This window comes from Onychomys torridus, chromosome X (assembly GCF_903995425.1).
Source record: "Onychomys torridus chromosome X, mOncTor1.1, whole genome shotgun sequence".
Lineage (NCBI taxonomy): Eukaryota > Metazoa > Chordata > Mammalia > Rodentia > Cricetidae > Onychomys > Onychomys torridus.
In genome coordinates this window covers 108,348,443-108,359,140 of record NC_050466.1, presented here as the reverse complement: position 1 = coordinate 108,359,140, position 10,698 = coordinate 108,348,443, and the positions used below count along the sequence as shown (strand labels likewise).

The following is a 10,698-nucleotide window of genomic DNA, read 5'->3' as shown; positions in this document are numbered from 1 at the left end:
AAAGGGGAAATATGGTGGTACTGTGTTCCCCCAAATATTGTGTACCCTAATAAATTTATCTGGGGTCAAAAAACAGAACATCCACTAGTTACAGTGGCTAGAAAATGGTGGCACTCAGTCCTTTAATCCTATCATTCCAGAGGTAGAAATCCCTCTGGATCTCTGTGACTTGAAGGCCACATTGGAAACAGTCAGGCATGATGAGACATGCCTTTAATCCCAGAAAGCAAGCCTTTAATCCCAGGGAGTGGTGGCAGAAAGCAGAAAGATATATAAGGTGTGAGGACCAGAAACTAGAAACATTTGGCATTTGGATCATTAAGCTTTTAGGCTTTGAGCAGTACAGTTCAGCAGAAATGCATTTCAATGAAGCCTCAGAGGCTTCCAGTCTGAGGAAACAGAATCAGCTGAGGAACGGGTAAGGTGAGGTAGCTATGGCTTGTTCTGCTTCTTTGATCTTCCAGCATTCATCCCAATAACTGGCATCAGGTTTGATCTCATTAATAAAACCTGTTAAGATTCATGATACATTGTCACTTTTTCAAGATTCCTTCTTCCCAGATATTTCTAAGTTTGTGTCAGTTTGACAAAAAAATAGCCAACACAAATAGTAATGGCATATATTGTTTGGGGATTATGGAATTTCATTGACCAAAAACTCAAAAAGGGGTAATCCGTTCTTATCACTGGGCATTTTATTTGACATTCTGTGGTGAATGTGAGAGTAATTGGCACCCCATTACAAAGTAACTTAATTTAAAAAATACTTTATATACTTACCTTCTGTTTGGATATTTTCAATTAAGAAATGTCTATACATGGAAATTGTACATCTTTTTTTTTTTTTTAAGTTTTTTGAAACAGGGTTTCTTTGTGTAGTTTTGTGCCTTTCCTGGAACTCAACTTGTAGACCATGATGGCCTCAAACTCACAGAGATCCACCTGGCTCTGCCTCCCAAGTGCTGGGATTAAAGTTGTGCACCTTTATATATGTGTGTATGTATGTATTTGTGTTCTGAGTAGTCAAATAATGGATTTCTTCTGATAGAAAATCCAAGGATCCAATACTTGTTCAGTCCATAAAACTGGATGTTTCATTAGTCTCAGTCTGGTACTAGAATCCCAGAGCAATCCTAGAGAGCTACTAGTCTTCTGTCTATTTTGGAATCCTGAAGAAGTAGGTTCTAACATCAGGGAAGGAATATCTCAGGAACCGGAAAGATATACTTGCCAGAAATAGTATAAGGAGGCAGACAAAAACCAAAGTTTCCTTTTTCCATATCCTTTTATGTTACTGCCACTAGGTGTGACACAGATTTAGGGTTGTTCTTCCCACATCAAGTGATTCAATTAAGCAAATCTCTCATTGCAATGCCCAGATGCTTAGATTTTAGTTGATTCCAGATTAATCATGTTGAAAAATGAAGATTAAACCTCAGTTACTGAATTAAATTTCATATTTATAGCATTAACCATGATTCAGGTGTATAGTTCATAAATGATTTTTTAAAAATTTATTTTATGTATGATGTGCATAAGTATTTTGAAGGTGTGTCTATACACATATGTGCAATTAGCCTGGATAACAGAAGAGGGTGTTGAATTCCCTAGTACTAGAGTTGCAAATTGTTGGGAGCAGTCATGTGGGTACTCTGAATTGACCCAGCTCCTCTGGAAAAGTAGTCAATGCTCTAACCACAGAGTGAGCCATCTCTTTAGTCTTACATAGATTTTTTTAAATTGTCTTTTATTTGTGGATTGTTTTGTCTACAAATTAGAAGCTTTGTAATTGTTTTAGTACTCTGTTTTTCTTTTTACTGCTTGTTGTTTCAGGATCTTACACAGCAAGACAACAGTCATTGCCTTGGCCAGTTCCAGGGATTTGTTTTGCAGTGTTTCCTTCTAATAGTCTTTTTTTTTTTTAATTTCAAAAGACAATTTTATCTAGACAGAAACATTCAAACAGAACATAGAGAAATTAGGCACCATTAAAATACACTCTTGCCAAGTGATTTAGCATCAGACTATAACAGTGAAACAAAGAAATGCATAACAACTCCTCTACTGACCCTTAGGGTATCAGTGAGATCTTGAAGGACAGTCAGGTGCTGGGGAGCATCACCCTTTTCTCATAAACTTCCACCTTGATCCCCCTCTACTCTTCACTGGTACCCTTCAGAGGAATAAGAGAAACAATCAGCATCCAAGGACCTTTATTCCACCTTAGGTGCCAGCAATAAACTATATCAACCTGTGCTGTCTAGGAGCCCTGGGCTTGAGAGTTGTGTGACAGCAGAAAAATGACATTGACAGGCTGCTCCTTTGGGAAACTGGAACTCTTTGGTCATTAGTGTCCGCTTGGCAGGTGTATCAAACAGGTGGGGACCTTGGAAGCCATGGTAACCCACTCATACCATGTGGACACTCTGACGGCAGCAAAGTAGGTTCAGGGAACGGATCATCCGAGTAAGATAACTTTGGCTCAAAACTCCAGAAGCTATTGCTTCTGGAGAGACAGGATCTCACAGATATACTTTATTCACAGCAGGACATGAAGAGGTATTGCAAGACCCAGCACATTCTGGGTTCACTATGGAGGCCATTCTGTAATCTGCTGGCAAGGGATGGCAGCTCAGACCAACCCCTCAGCATCCTTCACCATGAAGCTGTGTCTGACAAGAAAGATTCTGGCAGGTCATAACTAGTCAGACCACAGATAGGCATTTGGAATCTTCTGGATGCTAGCTTATCTTGGTATTAATAATAATAATAATAATAATAATAATAATAATAATAAAAAATTTGTCCCAACCTGCAGGAAGCAGGCATTTGCCAAGTCAGTGTTGTAGACAGAGACAAAACCAGTGTTAAGAAATGACAGTATCCATCTCCTTGATTTTCTTGTTCAACGTTCAACTATAAGTCAAAGTGAGTGTGCTTCTACACTGGCTAGCTGAGGGCATCTGTGTCTGCTTCTTCCCCTGAAGGCAGATGCTCCTAGCTGATCACCCTAATACCAGAACAACACCAGTCCAAACACAGTCTGCTGGCTGATAAGACCACAACCCACACATTTTGCCTATCTCAGCCCATTCTAAGTACCTCCATGTAGTTGGAATTTTCTCTTTGGTGGGGATGGGGGCCAACAGCTCCTAAATAAAGACACAGAGACTTCTTATTCTTCATTACAAATGCTTGGCCTCAACTTAAGCCTGTTTCTAGCCAGGTTTTCTAACTTAAATTATCCTGTTTCTCTTTATCTGTGTTTTGCCTTGGGGCTTTTTAACCTTTCTTTCCTTCTTTCTGTATATCTTATTTTCCTACTTCTTTGTGGCTGGCTAGCTGGATGGCTGCATGGCTGGGCGGCTAGATGGTATCCCCATCTCCTTCTCTTCTCCTCTCCTCAGCATAGATTTCTCCTCCTATTTATTCTCTCTTCCTGCCAGCCCCGCCTTTCCTTTCTCTTCCCAGCTATTGTCCATTTAGCTCTTTATTAGACCAATCAGGTACCTTAGGCAGGCAAGGAGAATCAAATGCAACACATCTTTATATAATTAAAAATACACATCCTTACATCATTAAACAAATGCAACATAAACAAATGTAATAAACCTTTTTACACAGTTAAAAAAATCCACAGCATAAACAAATGTAACACATCTTTGCTCAGTTAAAATAATATTCCATAACAAATCTCACAAGTCATCTTTGTGGTACTGGATGAAGGTACTTAGGATGGGTCCTGTCTTTGACAGATGTCAATCCTAGCAGACAGGAAATCTAAATGGTTTAATATCTGTGAGACCCAGTGACCACTGTCTTTAATGGGCTTGACTAGCCACCATAATGAGCTCCATACAAGCCCTGAAGTGCAAGGGAGTGGAATTCTGGAGTATTCAAGCTCTGCATACCCTAGCCCTATTGCTTGAGATCTGTCCTCCTAACCCGTATATTGGAGAGTTAATGGTGTTAATGCACAAATGAAGCCCTAAGTCATATCAAAGCTCAGGAACATGATTTCCCTCCCACAGAGCCTTCCAATATTAGCTGACAATATGCTCTTCTGCACCTATAGGAGCCACTTAGAGTTTATGGTTTCATTTTCACAACATAATTTCTCTAAGTACCTCAAATTCCTCCCCCAAAGTCACAACCCAACATAGGAACTTGAATGCTCCCACCCTTAAGCCATCCCTCAATTCCTTTTGAGAACTTCAAAATAAAAATATCTGGTCAACCTGACTACAGATTCCCTTCTATGGCATTGCTTCCTCTGCAGGTCCTGCAGTTCTGATGTGCCATGACAATCTAGCAGATGTCTCTGTGGGTTGTGTCACATGATCCACAACATGAGTATTGGTTTAAATATTAAGGCCACTCCATGTAGGTAAAAGGGGGGTTTATTTTGTGGGGTAACTTACAAGTGAAGGAATAGGTTAAAGGGTCTGGGAAAGGTGTAGTGCAGTCCAGCGGTGTTCTCTGGAGAACTCTGCTTGGTCTACCTCCAGCGTCCAGGATCCAGGAACCAAGAGAGCCACACACCTGGATCTCGGGTCTCCAGGTGTCCTCTCTCAGCCAGCTCCACCTTGTAGGCATGACAGTTAATGAAGCCTCAAAGGGGATAGTACTTATAGGTCAAAGCAGGAATGCCTACCCACTATACCTGAGTTTTGTTTCTCAGCAATTTTAAGGAAAGCTCTTGACTGTATTCCCAGTACTTCCAATTTTGGGATACAAAGTTATCACAACACTCATCTCACTCTAACAAGGACTCCAATGTGTTATGAAGAATGGTTTTTGTCTAAACCTGTGCTTTACTTGTGGTATTAGCTTCCTTGGGGTTCTGATAATTACCAAGGTGACCATCAAGGGTTGTGTATTGGATTGTAAGTAGCAGGAGATCCTATTGGCACTTCAATTCTAAAACTTTCTTGGAGAATTCCTCTAGTGCCTTCTCCAGCAAAGTAAAAGCCACTCTGGAAGGCTATTCACTGTCAGCAATGGCCATACTTGCAAGACAATCACTCCAGATGGAGAAATGGTGTAGATACTTTTCTTCTTTAACAAAATGTTTGCTATCTTTTTCTGAGATCTCCACAATCAGTTAATTTGGAAAGTTAATTTGAATTCCTGAACACTCAACTTCTGGAAGAAGCTAGAGGAAAATATGTCATATATGGCTTTAAGCAGTAGCACTTTGGGCTCCTTTTTTATAGATGGCACTGAGGCTGTAGAGCTTTAGGTTGCTGCACCTTCAAGGCACAGGCTGGCTCCAGAATTTGCCCACACCAAGTGAATCTGGTGTCCCTAAGAACAGCCTTGGCTGGCTGCTGCTTCTAATAGTTTTATCATTTCAGATCTTATGTTTAATTTTTGATATATTCTGCATTTATTTCTGTATCTGGTATACTATAACGGTCTTACTTCATTCTTCTACATATAGATACAGTCAACACTATTTACTGAAAAGTTTGTCTTTGAAGTGTGTTCACATATGTTAAATTCAATTAAACCCAAATGTTTTGATGTAGTCATTTGTTCTGTGTTATATTCCATTGTTTTTTTGTGTCATTTTTTGTAAGTGCCATGGTGCTTATATCACGTTGTATTTTAGATTTAGATAGCTTTATTCTTTTTGGTCGAGCATGCTTTGGCTCAATTTTGTGGATTCTATCTGACTTTTCTGAAAGGCATTTCAATGTTGGTTGAGATTGCATTAAGCTTTTATATTGTGCACATTATGGACATTTTAATTACATTCTCTAATCAGTGAACACACATCTTTCAATGTTTTTGTTTTCTGAAACTTTTCATATAGACCATATTTTTCAATCTTTTTCTATCCTGATTGAATTTATTTCTAATATATTACATTATTGATGTTCTCAAATTTATTATGTCAATCTGATTTTTCCATAGATCATTACCCTGGTTTGCTTTATCTCTTAGTCCATGGTTTCCTTTAGCTTTTCAGCATAAGATTACTTACATAAAATCTTGTGTACCAAGCTCAACATCAGCCTGACTGGTGATGGTTTCTTCCAATCTTTTGTTTTCCTTTCATTTTCAGTGCATGCCTCATAATGTTTTCATAAAACTTCATGTTTCAAGAATTAACATTTCTGAATGCTACAAAAACAGATTCTTCTTCTCCCTTAGAGTTGTTGCTTATCTTTGGCTGCAGTTGTATGTTTTCCTGTTAGAATTTTCTAATCTATTTTTCTGAAGCAATTCCTTTGTATGCACTCTCACTGTTCTTTTTATTCCATGAGTTCAATTGTAAGATCTCTTTTTCTATGTGTATATTTATAAGCACAAGCAAATAACAAGAAACCAAATTTTGCCATAATTGTTGATGGATTTTGGGAAAAGGAAATTCTCACATACTTTGGCTAGTCTTGTCCTAGTTTTCTGATTTTCCTGCACTTGTTTTTACTTTGTTGTTTTGCTGCTGCTGAAAAAAAAATTCACAAATGTATCAGTTTAAACCACACATTATCTCACTTCAAGGGATCTGAAATCCAATGTGGTCCTGGGATAAAGCTTAATTCTTTTCTGTATGCTAGGGAAAGAAACCCACTTTCTTGTATTTTTCAGTATTTATAGGCCTCCTACACTCCTCAACTTTTGGCCTACTTCCTTCATCTTCATAGCTAGCAGCATTGAATGTTCTCTTTGAACCTTCTTCCTGTTATCTCATCTTCTTTTTGGATCACAGCTATAAAAGATCTTTTGCTCTTAAACTCAGCATTCATATTATTAGACTGGCCCCCACATGGCTAATCCAGGATAATGTCCCTATCCAAAGGCACATAACACTAATCATATCTTCAAAGTCACTTTACTGTGCAAGTAGACATATTCACAGTTTCTGAAGATTAAGGCATGGCCATATTTAGGGGTTATATTTTCTTGTCCAATGCAATTCTAGTATTGTGATTTTTTTGCTTACTGAGCCCTAATTCACTATTCTCTATGAAATATGTCTACAAGCAGCTTTATTTTCATGAAACTTTGTTTTTATGATATGTTTGTAGTGATTTTCATGTACCTTGTAAAACCTTTCTATGAAAACACAGATAGAGCTCCGTTTTATTCCATTTAAGCTGATTTAAAACAATAATATAAATATGGATATTTTAAAACAGTCAAATATTATTTTTTATAGTGAGGTTAAATCTCTAGTGAAAACTAATCTTGTAGTAGATACCAATCTTCTTTCTATATCTTTACATGGTAAAAAAAAATAAGGCAACTCTTTGTGAAATTATGAGGACAAAGCTCTCATGACATCACCCTATCTCTATGCCCTACATTTTCAAAAGAGTATCTTGTGGCTTAGGTTCTAATATAAGGGTTTAAGAGAGATGCAACATTCACAACATCAAACCTTCATACAAGGATTAGTATCCTTATAACAAGATTCATGGGAATAATTATTTCCTTTAGCTTTCCACTGTGTGAGGGCATTGAAGGATGATAAATAACTCATCAGACACTGGTTCTCCTGGCACCTGGTTTTGGATTTATTTCATATGATAATAAAATTTTATTATTTGTGCCACAGGTATATGGCAATAATTTATAGCAACAACAACATAAATTAATACACATATTGAACTCTTCTTTGAATGTGTCATATGATTATGCATTCAGTGCCACCCAAGAAATTTTGCTTCTGTAACCTTCAAACCTTCATACACACACACACACACACACACACACACACACACACACACACACACACATTCACCCACTCATACATACACACACATGCACATGTACATCAACACACATACACATAAACATAAATGTGCACACATATATGAGTTTAATTACTTTACACTGTACATTGAAGATAATATTCCTTCTAGTAATATTAGGTTATCAAAAAATATCCTGGTATCAGGTTTGAGATGCCTCCCCTAAAGTTCTTTTATAGGGGTATCTTAAAGACCCCCTTAAACAGTATAAGATATTACCATTGTTCTTCATCATCCATAATGACTTGTTAGTAAGACCCTTTTAGGAACATGTCACATAGTTCAGTCACAGGAACATAAAGAACTCAAGTTGATTATCAATGAAAAGATTCTTCCCTGATAGCTTTCAAAGTATGAGATGATGTTTTGCAGGCTGCTGGGGAAGAAAAGGCATCGATAGTCTTATCCAGCAGTCAATGCTATGAGATATGTTAATGATCAACCTGGCAAGTTATGGCCATTGGTGCAATAAGACATGAACATTTTAGAATTAATGGATTACTTTCTGACTGCATCTATAGGAGGAAACACACATCTGGTACTGTATATCTTGCCAAGTACCCATGATTATCAGTCCCAAGGGCAAACTTGCAACTATTATGTTGCTAAATGGATACAATATTGAACTGTCCTCTAAATTCTTCTACCATTACTCATTAATTAATGTTCTCAGACAGACATCATTAGAGAAGATTCTTTGTGCATTGGACATTGGTTAATGTATAAACTCACAGCTAACTCAAGTGTGGAGAATAGGTAGCTGTGGCGTGCTTACCTATAAATGGAACATTTATTTCACATGCATTCCACTAAACTGTATAGACAACTGTGGAAGAATGGATTTAAAGATTATAGTGGACAGAGGCTGGGAGTACTGCTATACAACAGTGTCTGCTAGGTATGACATGGCCAGGCCTCTGCACTCATAAACTGACAGTCCCTGGTTGTTTGCTTAAGACTGACACAAGATCAAGCCAGTATGTAGCCATAAGTTTTCTCCAATCCTGCCTGGCCCCATGGTTCTGCAGCTGCTTAGAAAATAATAATTCAGAGGCTTAATATTATTTATAACTGCTCAGACATTAGCTTGGGCTTATTCCTGACTACCTCTTACATTTAAATTAATGCATAATTCTGATCTATGTTTAGCCATGTGACTTGGTACCTTTTCTCAGTTCTACATTGTCATCTTGCTTCCTGTGAGTCTGGCTGGTGACTCCTCTTTCCAACCTTCCTCTTCCCAGCATTCTCCTAGTCTGCTTGCCCCACCTATACTTCCTGTCTGGCTGCTGGCCAATCAGTGTCTTAGTAATCCAGATTACAAGAGCATTATCCCAAAACACCCTAGCATGGACAGGAGACTCCTCTTCCAACTGAGGACCTATTGAGATTTGATGGCTGATAGAGAATGAATAGTTAGGTGTTTTTTTTGTTTTGTTTTGTTTTGTTTTTTTGTTTTTTTTTGTTTTTTTTCCACAAAGAATATGGCACCTGTTGCTCAGCTGTGTTCCAGTTGGTAGTCTCACACCCACAAGTATTTAGGCAGCATAAAGTGCTCTCAGTGGGTTATAAAGAATAAAACAAAATAAAAAAGGACAAGAAGATGGCAAGTGGGTAAGGAGTGGAGGTAGGTCTGAGAGGAGTTAGTGGATTATGATCAAAATATATTGCCTGCCTATGTGACATTCACAAAGAATTAATAACTCATAACAAGAAAGGGAATTAATATGTGACTTAATGAGAATCAAATGATGTGGATATACAGTCAATAGCCATTTTTCTATAAAATTTGTTTAGAATTTATGACTATTTTGTTTTAGAAAAACTACTCATTTCAATATTTTTGTTTTTATAAGCTGAACTATAATATGGGTATGCACAAAAACAGGATTTCCAAGTCCATGTAAATTTACTGGACACTTTTTACCGCCTTTCCTATTTCCTTCCCCATATTTTAAATTATTTATCTCATAAAGGCACTTACCACCAAGTCTGAAGACCTGAGTTTCATTCCAGGAGTCCACAAGATGGTAGGAGAAAAACAACTTACACAAACTCTTCTCTGATCACTGTGTTTGTGCCATGGCACTTGCACTTCCCAAATTAATTTATTTAAATAAAGTGCAATAAAATTATTATAATTTGCTTATATAACCCACAAAATAATGTCATATACTACCAATGTTGTAAGGCCTCATAATCATTTAAATAGATACACTACTGTCAGACAAACTTTCTGAATATGGGAGATGAAAAACATGAAATTAAGTATTCTAGGGTAAGTAGATTATGATTGCAGAGAAATTTAGCCTTAGATTTAGAATTTTTTTTCTTTTTGAGATCTGGCTATTGTGATTAATTATTAATTATTTGAAGTGGTGAAAACTAGGATTGTCAAATCACATATTCCTCTGACAGTGTATTTGTAAGTGATTATATGTATATGTATATATACGTATATATAATTATTACATTCTTATATGAGCTACCACAGCTGAGACTGGTTACTTACTGTTAAGTTCCAATGTACCAGTCACTATACCAAAATTTTCTTTTCTTTTTTTTTCTTTTTTTGTTTTTTGAGACAGGGTTTCTCTGTGTAGCTTTGTTCCTTTCCTGCATCTTGCTATGTAGACCAGGCTGGCCTTGAACTCACAAAGATTTGCCTGCCTCTGCCTCCCAAGTGCTGGTATTAAAGGCATGTGCCACAACCACCCAGACAAAATTTTCTTAAATGTAATTTCATTTAATCTTCCTAGGATTTAGTGTGGTAAGCATCATTATTCAACTTATTGATGAACATTTTCTTATTTGCTCTATTGGGTTGTTTTATTAACCAGCAGGGTTCACTAAAGTCTTGATTGGTAAACCATAATGAATGAAGGAGAATAGATATATTTTTATATGATACTATCAAAGATGAGCCAAATTCCTG

General features: G+C 37.2%; 1 pseudogene; it reads right to left on the bottom strand.

The window, feature by feature from the left end:
* Positions 1-4,628: 4,628 nt before the first annotated feature.
* On the bottom strand, positions 4,629-8,002 carry LOC118574767 (annotated as a pseudogene).
* Between the last annotated feature and the right edge of the window lie 2,696 nt (positions 8,003-10,698).